The sequence below is a fragment of the Ambystoma mexicanum genome, chromosome 2q, assembly GCF_040938575.1.
Source record: "Ambystoma mexicanum isolate Mex_15411 chromosome 2q, UKY_AmexF1_1, whole genome shotgun sequence".
NCBI classification, from domain to species: Eukaryota; Metazoa; Chordata; class Amphibia; order Caudata; family Ambystomatidae; genus Ambystoma; species Ambystoma mexicanum.
The window spans coordinates 1,164,163,810-1,164,177,234 of NC_090924.1; the positions used below are offsets into that span (position 1 = coordinate 1,164,163,810).

At 49.9% G+C, this 13,425-nt stretch overlaps 1 protein-coding gene across 2 annotated transcripts in view; it reads left to right on the forward strand.

The window, feature by feature from the left end:
• The window catches only part of SLC25A13 (solute carrier family 25 member 13), a 1,524,563-nt gene that overhangs the window by 1,173,635 nt on the left and 337,503 nt on the right, over positions 1-13,425 (forward strand). The window lies entirely within an intron of this gene.

Below are 13,425 nucleotides of genomic sequence, written 5' to 3' on the forward strand. Positions count from 1 at the left end.
GACACTGTTATATCGCTTCCTCTTCTAGTCCTGAGCAAGGGGGGGGGGTCCCTAGGTTGTCCTGGCTACAAGAAGGTAGTCGCTCACAAGCTGGGGGACTTACCAGCGAACGCCTGTCCCCTGGGAGACTATTGGGTTGGACACATACCTGAACTCGATTTTCCTGTATCCCCCTTTTGGAACCATAAATGTATCTTTCCAACGTATTGTGAAAAGACAGTGGAGATTAATTAAACCTCCCTTTTGTTTCCGATAATAAGCACACCCTTGCTGGCATCTTGGTGAATAGACATCCTGAGGAGTCTTTGCTCCCATTTGGCTCCACGTTTTCACTGCTTATATTGGCCCCGGGGCAGAAAACTGAATCTGTCATTTTCAGCATTGATCTTGAGATCAGCACAGGCCAGTGCCAAAGACACCGACTTCCTTTATTCCCATCCTACACCCAAGAGCATTTTTGTCGAAGCTACTCTGATACAAAGACAGCTTCCATCCCCTCTCTTCTTTTTGATAGCTGAAGCAAAATATTGTAGGTGGAAGATGTTTGCGTCTGGAAATTTGGTGCTGAAGATGACAAATGCCTTTTGTACCTTAGCCTTTTACTACTACACACTCTGCAAATTGGTCACAGAGGTTTAAACCAACTTACCCCCAGAGATGCCTGGGCCTTTTAGTTGAACTTGTAGCTTACATCCTGGAAATATCAAAGATATTTGTGTAGGCTAGTTGGAACGCATGAGACTGTTTACCAGGTGCATTAGCACAAGGACGAATGTTGCTGACATCCTTGGATGCAGGCCTCTTTTTTGGCCTCTTCTTCCAGGCCAACATTATGGACATGCCCATTGGCAGAACTGATCTGTTTGGTACCAAGGTGGAGGAGTCTGTTGAACAAATGTAAAGCTTTCAAAAGCTACAGATAAATCTAGGGCATGGCCGTTGAGCACCTTCCATCCTCTTTTGCAAGGAGCAACTCTTTTTGCTCATTTTACGCCTTGTCTGAGAGGCAGTAAGGGGACACAGGAGTGACATGTTCGAGGGGATTGGGTCCTCCGACGTATTCCATATCTATGACGGGTAATGTCCACAGCTGTGCTGCTTCGGAAAATCTTTGGCGTCTGCGTCCTGCGTCGATGACGTAGATGCGCCGTCTCCGAGGACCTCCTCCGACGGCCGACGTCACCCAATGTGATAAGTAGGACGCACGACGCCCATAGCCTCAGTTCCGTTTTTTCCGCGAACGTGTTCGCTTTGTGAATCTCGGTACGCCTCGACTCGTTGGAGTTGCTGTTTTTTATTCTCGGTTCGTTGGACCTGTTCGGTATGTTTGTGAAGACCTGTTCGTGGCGATGTGTTTCTCGTCTTCAACCCCGCGTCCGGGCTTCAAGAACTGCGGGGACTGTGGGTCCAAGATGTCGGTCACGGACTCGCACGACGCCTGCCTCTGGTGCCTCGGGGAGGCCCACGATACGGACGACTGTGTCGACTGCCAGTCGCTCACTGCAAAGGCCTTGCGGGAACGCAAGAAGAAGCTGTCGGTAGGCCGAGTGTCTTAGCCCCGAAAGTCGAGGTCTGCGGGGTTTTCGACCGATGACTCGAGGGGTGACTCTCTGCGTCATCGTCGGAAGTCCGGTGGGTCTCCTTCCAGGAGTCGGTCTTGCCACTCCTCCGCCTCTTCTAGGCATTCCAGGAAGCGCCAGCATAGGTCGCCTTCCCCGACCTCTTCCGAGGAATCCGACCGTCGGCGGGTCGCTTATCCCTCCATGCAAGCGACACCGGAGGAATGGGCTTCCTTCGGGAAGCAGATGCTAGCGATTCTGGAATCGCAGGGCACCGGTCCGTCCGCACCTCCGAGTGGGGTCGGTCGGCACCGGTTGAGAGACACTGCCCGTACGCCTTCGGGCTCGGGTGGTCGGCACGGCTCGCGGGAGAGGTCCTGCTCGGACAAGGGTAGCCGTTCTCGCCATGCCCATTCTAGGTCCCGGTCCTTCGAAGAAGACGTTGACGCCTGTGGTGCCAAGCTCGTCGACGATTTCTCTCGATGCTTCGCCTCCGAGGGGGTCGTCGACGCTGTCGGCGCCCAGGTTGTCGAGAGACACGCTCAGAGCTCCGGCTTCGAGGACTGTGTCGACGCCGTCGATACTGGCGGCGCTGCAGCTGACGTCGACGCCGATTCGCTCGACGTCAGCGCCTTTTCTGTCGACGCCGGCGCCGACTCGTTCGGCGCCCTCGACGCCTTTTCCGTCGACGCCGGCTCCGACTCGTTCGGCACCCTCAATGCCTTTTGAGACGGCGGTGTCGGAGGGACCCCGTGGCATGGGGTTTGCCCCTAGAAAGGCTATGGCTAAGGTCCGGCACTGCTTTAATCCGCAGAGGTCTTCCTCTCCCCGCCTGGAGTACATTTCAGAGGGTGATGAAGGCTCTGATGGCGGCCTGGTTCCGGTTACAGTTCCAGATGACCTTATCTCGGGCCATAGCCAATTTGATGACCTGAGGCAGTCGCTGCATGATGCCAGTGGACCGGACACCTCTCCGGAGGTGGAGTTTTGTTGGCAGGAGCCTGGCACTCATGCCGATTCTTCATATCGGCGCCTTATGTCTCGGGTTACCGAGTACTTGGGTTGGTCAGCTCCCCCAGGGGAGTTCGTTCAGGATGATCTCACGGACATCCTTGATCTCGGTCCATCCACTGACCCGGTTTTGCCTTTTCATATGGCTCTGCAGAGAAGGGTGGCGGCGGCTTGGACTGCTCTGGAGAGTCTCCCGGCAGTGGGCAAGTCTTTGTCACAAAAATACCGTCCAGCCAGTAGCGACCCCTGCTACTTGTCTAGGCACCCCACCCCGGAGAGTTTGGTGGTGCAGGCGGCTACGGCCCCGGCAAAGCAGGCGTTGTATCCTACCATCCCTTCGGATAGGGGCGACAAACGTTTTGACGGCTGGCGAAGAAAGTGTTTTCTTCGGGGGGTATGGCGCTTCAGGCGGCCAATTCCATATGTGCCTTGTCTCGTTTCACACACACTCTGTGGAACTGTGTTGCATTAGCGGCTGATCATATTCCCGAAGGGGATGAACGGGATGGTTTCCTTGCTATGGTTCAGGATGTCAAGGATGCTATGTGTGAGGCCGTTCAGTCGGGTTTGGACTTGGCGGATTGTGTTAGCCGGTCCATGGCGGCGAGCACCGTAATGCGCAGGTTTGCGTGGTTGCGGAAGTCTGGGTTCGCTCCTGATGTGCACTCCCGGCTCCTCAACATGCCTTTTGGCGGTGAACACCTTTTTGGCAGCAAGGCTGACAAGAGCCTTGAGAGGTTGCAGACCTCCAAAGCTGCAGCGAAATCATTGGGCGCTGCAGTTTGCCAACCTCTGCCTTTTCGTCCTAGGGGACAGCAATGGAGGGGAGGTTACTTTCGCTATTGCTCGTCCTTCAATAAAGCGAGAGGAGCAAGCAGTCAAAGAGGCCATCGTAAGAGTGCCAGAGGTGGGAACAAAGGTACTCGAGGCGCCAAGGCCGCTCGGGCAGTTGCCTCTTTGCCCTCAGGCAATGCCGCAGCCGCTACCACTCAGTCATGAGTCCAGATCCCATGGTTCGCCGGTTCGGGGAAGGCTGGCGCAGCATCTTGTAGAGTGGCAAGCCATTACTTCGGATGTGTGGATTCTGGAGATCATATCCCACGGCTACTGTCTTCCTTTTCGGCAGAGGCCTCACGACAATCCACCAGGGAACCTCTCTTTGAAGAGTCCGGATCCGCTCCTTGTGCAGGAAATTCAAGCCCTGCTGGAGAAAGGCGCCATAGAACTGGTGCCTGTAGCGGAGAGGAACAAGGGATGGTATTCCCCTTATTTTTTGATTTCGAAGAAAGACGGGGGATTGAGACCCATCATGGACTTGCGCGGTTTGAACAAACTCCTCAGGAAGGACAAGTTCAAGATGGTGACTCTTTCTCAGGTCCTCCAGGCCCTTCAACTTCAGGACTGGTTGGTGTCTCTCGACCTCAAGGATGCTTACTTCCATGTGCCGATCCATCCCAAGCACAAGAAGTACCTGAGGTTCGCGGTTGGCGACTCGCACTTTCAGTTTCGGGTCCTGCCGTTCAGATTGTCCTCCGCCCCGAGGGTTTTCACCAGGCTCATGGTGGTGGTGGCAGCGCATCTCAGGAAAGGGGGGATTCACGTCTACCCCTACCTGGACGATTGGTTGATCAGGGGGAGCTCTCCCGAGCAAGTCCTGGATCATCTATTCATCACCTGCCACTCCCTTCACAATTTAAAGAAGTCCCATTTGACACCAACGCAGCGGCTCCAGTACATCGGAGCAGTGCTCGACACGTCCCTGGGGCAGTGTTTTCCTCCTCAGGTGAGGGCTCTTCACATTCAGCAGATGGTGCACAAGTTTCAGTTTGCCCAGAATCTCCCAGCGTCCGAGTTCTTGAGACTGCTCGGCCTCATGGCATCCTGCATTCTTTTGGTGCCAGAGGCTCGTCTGCGGATGAGAGCTTTGCAGTGGGCACTCAAGCTCCAGTGGTCTCAGTCCTCCGGCAGGCTGTCGGACCCTGTTCAGGTGCCGCCCTCGGTAGCCCGGGACCTTCTGTGGTGGGGCGTCGAGGGCAATCTGATGAAGGGGGCCCCATTTTGGCTGCCCTGGCCGGAGGTGACGATCGTGACGGACGCATCCCTCACGGGATGGGGAGCTCATGCCGAGTTGACAGTCAGCGGTCTTTGGTCTCCGTTGGAGTCCAGACTCCACATCAATCTGTTGGAGCTGAGGGCCGTCAGGCTAGCCCTGAAGGCTTTTCTGCCGACTGTGCGAGGAAAGAGTGTCCTGATGTAGACGGACAACATAGTGGCCATGCACTACCTCAACAAAAAGCGGGGGGGGCAGGGTCACTTCCTCTGTGCAGGGAGGCGATGCAGCTCGAGTTCTGGGCCATCCAGCAGGAAGTTTTGATCTCGGCAGTTCATCTGGCCGGAGACGAAAACGTGACGGCGGACGCTCTGAGCAGGCAGAGCGCGATCTCTCACGAGTGGGAGTTGGCTCAGGAGATTCTCCTGGAGATCTTCGCCCTTTGGGGGACCCCTCAAGTGGATCTCTTCGCCTCCAGTGTCAACCGGAAGTGCGAAAGGTTTTGCTCGCGGGAATTTCCTCCAAAAGGAGCCTTAGGAGACGCGTTTGTGGTGGAGTGGTCGTTCCCGCTGCTGTACGCGTTTCCTCCAGTCCCCGTCATCCCGCAAGTGCTGCGGAGGTTACGGAAGTTCGGTTCCCGGATGATCCTCATTGCTCCGGCGGGGGCTCGGAGGACGTGGTACCCGGACTTTCTCGTCTTGTCCATCTGCCCTCCACGTCGTCTTCCCTACCGAGACGATCTGCTCTCACGGGAGGGGGGTCAGGTTCTCCATCCAGAGGTCAGATCCCTCAACCTTCACGCTTGGCTTCTGAAAGGTTGAGGTATAAGGATTGGGACCTCCCTGAAGACGTGATGGAGGTGTTGCTTTCGGCCCGAAGGCCAGCAACAAAGTCTCTGTACCGTTGCCGTTGGCGTAAGTTCTGCGACTGGTGCAGAGTTCAGAATGTGGATCCTTTTGCATGAGACATCCCCATGGTTCTGTCCTTTTTACTTTCTTTGGCCCACAGGGGCTTGCAAGTGGGTACCATTAAAGGTTACCTGGCGGCGCTGTCCATCTTTAAGCGCTCGTCTGAAGAGTGTTCTTACTTTAAAATCCCTTTAGTTTCACAGTTTCTGAAAGGGCTCACTAATGCGTTCCCTCCGTCACCTTTCCTGGTGCCCGGTTGGGATTTAAACATTGTTCTTAAGTTTCTTATGGGTGCTCCGTTTGAGCCTTTACATTCTTGCCCTTTGAGGCTGTTAACTCTGAAAACTGTGTTTTTAGTTGCGGTTACTTCCGCTCGCAGAGTGAGTGAGTTACAGGCACTTTCAGTTCAGCCTCCCTTCACTATATTTCACAAGGACAGGGTTGTCCTTAGAGTTCGTCCTTCTTTTCTTCCGAAGGTAGTGACGGAATTTCATTTGGCCCAGAAGGTTGTTCTTCCGGCATTCTATCCTCCTCCGCATCCTGGTAAGGAAGAGGAGAGGCTCCATAGGCTTGATCCTAGGAGAGCTTTAAGCTTTTATGTTTCACGCATGTCCCGGGTCAGAGTGGACGATCAACTCTTTATTGGTTACGCTGGAAAGCGTTTGGGGCAAGCTGTGACGAAACAGACTTTATCTCGCTGGATTATTTTAGCCATCTCGGAGTGTTACCGCTTGGCGGGTAAGGACCCACCGGCTGGCTTGCGGGCCCATTCTACCAGGGGTGTGGCTGCATCTACTGCCCTGCAGAGGGGTGTTCCTATTCGCAACATCTGTGATGCAGCCACCTGGGCTTCAGTACATACATTTGTACGTCACTATTCCCTTGATTCCATCCGAGGACAGGATTTGGCCTTCGGCAAGGCGGTCCTTTGCTCTGCTATTTGATTGGCTATTCTAAATTTTGATTCTAAATTCTTTCCCTCCTCCTTGCTCTGGTACTGCTTTGGGAGTCTGTCATAGATATGGAATACGTCGGTTGACCCAATCCCCTCGAAGAACGAGTTACTTTCTTACCTGGTAACGTTCTTTCGATGGGATGGTCCGACGACGTATTCCATATCGCTCCCGCCCTGCCTTCCCCGCTGCAGAATTTCTTTTGCGATTGTAGCTTACGTTCGGCAAGGCTTTGTGTCTGACTGGCAGTTGACTAATGTCACACGTTCTGGGGGAAAAAACTACAACTGAGGCTACGAGCGTCGTGCGTCCTACTTATCACATCGGATGACGTCGGACGTCGGAGGAGGTCCTCGACGACGGCGCATCGACGTCATCGACGCAGACGCCGAAAAAAGTTTCTGAAGCAGCACAGCTGTGGTGATTACATGTCATAGATATGGAATAGGTCGTCGGACCATCCCATCAAAAGAACGTTACCAGGAAAGAAAGTAACTTGTTCTTTTGGTTGCGGTTACTTCCGCTCGCAGAGTGAGTGAGTTACAGGCACTTTCAGTTAAGCCACCCTTCACTGTGTTTCATAAGGACAGGGTTGTCCTTAGAATTCGTCCTTCTTTTCTTCCAAAGGTGGTTTCGGAATTTCATTTGAGCCAGAAGGTTGTTCTTCCGGCGTTCTATCCTCCTCCACATCCTGGTAAGGAAGAGGAGAGGCTCCATAGGCTTGATCCTCGGAGAGCGTTGAGCTTTTATGTTTCGCGCATGTCCCGGGTCAGAGTGGACAATCAACTTTTCATTGGTTACGCTGGAAAGCGTTTGGGACAAGCTGTGATGAAACAGACTTTGTCTCGTTGGATTATTTTAGCTACCTTCGAGTGTTACCGCTTGGCGGGTAAGGACCCTCCAGCTGGCTCGCGGGCCCATTCTACCAGAGGAGTGGCTGCATCTACTGCCCTGCAGAGGGGAGTTCCTATTCGTCACATCTGTGATGCAGCCACCTGGGCTTCAGTACATACTTTTGTACGTCACTATTCCCTAGATTCCATCAGAGGGCAAGATCTGGCCTTTGGCAAGGCAGTTCTCTATTCCGCAATTTGATTGGGCATGCTAAATTTGTATTCTAAATTCTTTCCCACCTCCTTGCTTGGTACTGCTTTGGGAGTCTGTCATAGATATGGAATACGTCAGAGGACCCAATCCCCTCGAAGAACAAGTTACATTCTTACCTGGTAACGTTCTCTCGATGGTATTGTCCGACGACGTATACCATATTGCTCCCTCCCTGCCTTCCCCGCTACAGAATTTCTTTTGCGATTGCAACTTGCGTTCGGCAAGGCCTTGTGTGTCTGACTGGCAGAAAACTGGTGGCACACGTTCTGGGAAAAAACTGAGGCTATGGGCGTCGTGCGTCCTACTTATCACATCGGGTGACGTCGGCCGTCGGAGGAAGTCCTCGGGGACGGTGCATCGACGTCATCGACGCAGGATGCAGACGCCAAAGATTTTCCGAAGCAGCACAGCTGTGGACATTACCTGTCATAGATATGGAATACGTCGTCGGACCATCCCATCGAAAGAACGTTACCAGGTAAGAAAGTAACTTGTTCTGTGCCAAAGGAAAATGCATACCAAGAGACAATAGTTCTGCCTTCTTTGTCCCATTTGCTACCCTGCTTGAAAAGTACTTACATTTTGAGTAATTTCACCATTTGGCACTAGTGTGAGGGAAAGTTCTACATGTTTCAGCAGGAGTGGAACATCCCCGATGCCCGGTCTCTGAGGTTTTTACTCGGGGTTATTGCCTACCCTTCCTGCAACAAAGTTCGAATAAATGTATCGGAGGATAGGTCTGTAGGACCCCCCTCCCCCGCATTGCCCACCTACGTGAGGCTCATGATTCGTCGGCAGCCCCCATGCACCTGGGCTCGGGAGGCAGGGCGGCTCCGGATCGACATGTGAGGCTGCACGGCCAGTAGCCTGGCATAGCATAGACACCATTTTGTAATAAGCAAGACTCCATTTTAAGTGTGCTAAACTCAGGCCCATGCAGAATAGCCGGCGTACAAAGCTGCAGCTCGGCCCCCACTTGACCGCACACAGAGAGGCCTGCAATTCCCCCAGCCTCCACCCCATGGCAGATCCGCTGAAAGCCCGTTCTCACGAGCAACTAGACACGAACAAGTAACAGAACAAACACTGTATCATTTACCTTACACAGTACATCATTGCCCTAGGAGTGACCGGACTTGTAGGTGGAGTCTGGAAAAGAACAAAAACCATCCCTCTCAAACATTCCCCGACCCCGTGCCTAACCCCTGCACGAGTAATATATGGTGTCCCTGACCCCCCCTGCCCAGTTCCCCAGATGAAGTGTCAACCATAAATACTAGACCCTCAAGTCTCTCAGCCTTATTCCTGTTGCTAAAGAATGTGTAGTAATTAATGGTTAAAGTATAATACAAAATATTAATACTAAAGCGAAGTGACCCGCACACCCTAAAGATACCTTTCCAAGGCCCAGTGTATAACTACTCGAATATTCACTCTGTTCCAACCAATGTTTGCTGCTATTGTAAAAAGGATAATTGAAAAAGCAATATATAAAATGCTTGTGTATTATGTAACGAAATATGTTGTATTACATGTAAGCTACATAACCCACCTTCTTTTCAATGTCCTTTAGACCCTCCGATGCCGACATCCTGGAAAAAAGTGCCACAACTGCTGAGCACAGCAGCCATAGAGGGGCGCCTCTGCAGAGAGGGGGAAGGGAAGGGCAGGACTGACACTTATACCCAAGAAAGGGAGCAGTTTCAGACCCATACTGGACTGTTTATTGAACCTGTTCTTGCACAAGAGCAAATTTATGAAATGGTGACCTTGGACCAAATCTTTCAAGCACTAAACCTCAACAACTGTTGGATGTCCCTTGACCTTCCAGAATCCTATTTCCATGTCCAAATCTATTGCAGGCATCAAAGGTGTCTGGGGTTTGTGGTCGGGGGAACAAACTTTGTTTGCAGCTTTTTCCTTCTTAATTTCCTTGGCTCTGTCTCTATACAAAGCTACTGGCTGTAGACTCGTCGGAAAGGAAAGTATCCACATTGATTCATACAGGGCTCGCAAAATCTACCAGCCCACTCACATCGGCAAGGAGATGTTATGAAGGATGAGTACCATTTGCATTGTACTAGACCTTGCTGGCAAATATGGGGAGGTTTGAAACTTTTTTACATTTACTGCAAACAAACTTTATTTGCAGTAAATGGCAAATAAAGGTTTCAGTGTGTATGGCAGGTCTTTCAGTGGCAGAGTTGTGCAAAATATGCAGTGTGCTTATGGTGACAGTCACCTGTTTGCAGAATAAACTGCTAAATGTTTTGTCTCCAGTAACCGTTAGGCAAATGCAAGGATTTTTAAGAATTTGCAAGACCTGTCATACCTGGATGATAGGCCGGTCTGTACACGCTCACTGGACACATTCTGAGATCCAATTCTGAACTTCCTGCAAACTCTACAACTTGGGGTTCCCACTGAAACTCATCTCCATCTCAGCACCTGTATTTTTATTGATACAGTGATGGACATGCTTGCAGTCAGGACTTTTCTTCGAGTGGAATTGTGTAATAGCACCTGCAACGTTCCAAGTGCCAAATGGGATTACCAAATCAATAATCTCAGGCCAAAATAACCAGACAGACTCAAAGAATATGACAAAATACTACTTTATTATCAGTTCAATAAAATAGGGAAACCTGGCAAACAAATTGTAGCTCACACACTCACCTCATTTCCATTGTGCAAAAGGCTTTATTCCTTGATGTACATCACCTATGACCTCATGGTACGTGGCAAACAATAAAACCTATTTGGTGAATGGATTGGTTAAGGGAACGTATATATCTATAGTTCATGTAAGTGTTAATATCATCATTAACTGCTCCTACACCCGCTAACTACATAAAATACATATATTAGCATAATGCCAGCAGCGGATAGGCTACTGCAACAATGTATGGTGCCCGAAGACTCTCATGATTGGTTGGCGCTCTATTCCAACCTTGGATTTTCGGCTCGTTAGCAGCACATAAGCAGTAAAACTCAGGTGCAGGGGAACAACATCGGACAACTGTCTTTCTTAGCTAATTAGCCTTCCATCTCTTATCAGTTAGGCCCTAAACAATGCTTCTTGTTTGTAGTTCAGATTGCTGGCTGTTGTCTTCTTCTGAACTTTTAAGGGAGTGAAGGTACATTGCTCTCTAGAGCTTTATGAATAAGCCTTGTTTTCTGGTCTCACCATGTGTGAAGAGGCCATCATTTTGTCCATTCTGTCCTTCTATTTAGTGCTATTTAATTCAATTATATTGGGTGCTATAACTCCTCTTGGCCTTTGGAGACTTGGTTGCTCCGTCTTGCATGCACTTTCTGCATATTTGATAGTTCAATACTTGGCACTTATAATTATTCACTTCTTTACTTAATCTGCCAGAAATATGTCTTACGTACATGGCTTATCCTCTTTGACTCTTTTCATTCCTCGCAGTTGCTTCTTGCTGTGGCATCCTTGATCCTAAACCAAGCAAATAACCTTTGTTCTCGCTCGAACTTATATTCCAGCGCCTGTCAGCTCTGCAGCCTTGGTCTCTGCTCAAGATTTCTTGCTTACTATAATACAATGCCAACAACCATTTTCTTAACATGGCTGCTTTTAATCGTATTATATTACATATATACTTTAGCAGGCTTCTACGTTGTCTTATCTAACTTGGGTTTCTACGTATATACGTCTACTACATCTCACTTACCTTCTTCATGTATATAGTTTTCTTCATATTTGCATATAAGTTTACTTTGTTGCTTCAGTTACATCCTTCATTCTTTGGACATCCATTCAACGATTCAGTGCATCTATGTATCTTCTTTCTTTGTGACTTCACTTCTCTTCTGTCCAATTTTGCTTATAGTTCTTCTATGTCCAGTGGTGTCTGCAGCCTCATGTCTACCATTTCAGTTTGAGGGTACATTCTGTATGGTTGTCTGAGTGCATAATGTCTCTCATACCTTCAATGTGATATTGGGATGATACCAGGTGTCATGCACAGCACTTTCTTGCTGTTCTTCCAATATGCCGGAGGTCAGGGGGCTGGCTCTATAGATGACGTGTACATCTGCCTCTCTTCAGAATGGATAGCGAACATTTAACAGATGGTTCTCTTTCAGAATTTGACCAAAGATCTGGTCTCAGCCTACTCCCGATCCCCTCCCTTGTGCCTCATGGCTTTGATAATTTTACTGCTGCCACGGGTCAGGCTGCACGAGATCCCTTCATTAGCTGTTGTGATGCCAGTGGTCACAATTTGAAGCAGTATGATGGATCTGCTTCAGGGCTTGAACAAGATATTGTTGCATGATCTTATGTGATGGTCTTTCAAAGACCATGGGATGAGGATGGACCAGTTTGCCCTCCTTGGCATCAGATGACTGTGGTTGCTGGTGAAGACAATTTTAGGATGAGCGGACTGAGAGAACATCAAATTACAGGAACTATGCGCTCTCTATATAGCTCTTACCCTCTGACAACTAGACAAGAACTACTTCCAAATCTTGACAGACCACATTGTGGTTTTGTACTACCGCCGATACGAAAAGTGGTGTGCAGTCTGTACTGTGCAGAGAAGCCATGCGACCGTTGTCCTGGTAACTGCATAATTTTGTAAAGCTCATCTGGCCAGGACAGTGAATGTCATGGCAGATCCGCCAAGCTTCTTGCATGAGTTGGAGCTTTGCTTGAAGACCTAGAGGAGACTTTTGCCATCTGTGCAACTTCCCAAGTGGAACTGTTGGCTTCCAGTCTCAACAAAATGCATGAATGATTCTGTTCCAAGGAGTTTCCTCCAAGGGGAGCTTTAGGGGAACGTGTTGATTGCCGGTTAGACTTCCAAACTGCTGTAAGAGGTTCTTCCAATCCCACACAATGGACTAGTACTGCGGAGATTGTGAACTTTTGGGCCCACCTTATTTTATCATTTATTTTATTTGAACTTTTGTGCATCGCTGGCCCTACTCACAAGTTCTTGTAGCGTCTTACACAGTCCAAACATTCGTAAAGTGGGCGGTGAGAAAGAAGTTACATTTTTAAGGATATGGTGAAAGGATTAGACTGGTGAGCGCAGGGGAGGTGGTGTTGCTGGATTAGGTGCGGGTAAGATTTGTGTTTAGGCTTTTTTTTATAAATTGGTGATGAAGGGTGTGGTTTAGATGTGGAGTGGTAGGGTGTTCTAGGCTCTGGGTGCACACTGGGTGAATGCTTGTTTTTGTGTGCATGTTAGTTTGCAGAGTGGAGTGGAATGCACTGGAGCTGTTGGCTATCTTGTCTGGTGTTTGTTGTGCAGATAGAATGGGGGTTTGAGGTGGATTGCTTTGTGTACACTGTAGAGTCTTTTGAATGCAATTCTCTGGGGTACAGAGAGCCTCTGGAGTTGGGAAAGAGCTGGGACGATGTGTCAGTGTTTGGATACGTGCAGGATGCCTCTTGCTGCTCCATTCTGTGTGGCTTTCAGGGGGCAAGGGTGCTGCTGGGGAGTCCAGTGAGTAGACCATTCCCATTGTCCATCTTGGACAGAACTAGTATTTGGACTGTAGTGCAGAAGTCTTGAGGGGGGTAAGGATGTGGTTTATATTGTGCAGTTGTAGGTTGTTTGGTTAATGCAGCCATGTGGTGTGTGAATGTGAGGTGCAGGTTGATGATTCTGACAGTTCCATCCAGATTGGGACAGGAGGGCATTATGCCGAAAGTTTATGGGCATGTTGCTTTGTCGACACTGGTGTCTTCGTCCAGAGTAAACTTGCTGTCCAAGCAGGATGAAGTCTCCTCCACCAAAACCGCGACAACCCAAGCCTTCATTCCTGGCTGTTGAAATGGTGAAATGCAGAGGCTGGCATTTATC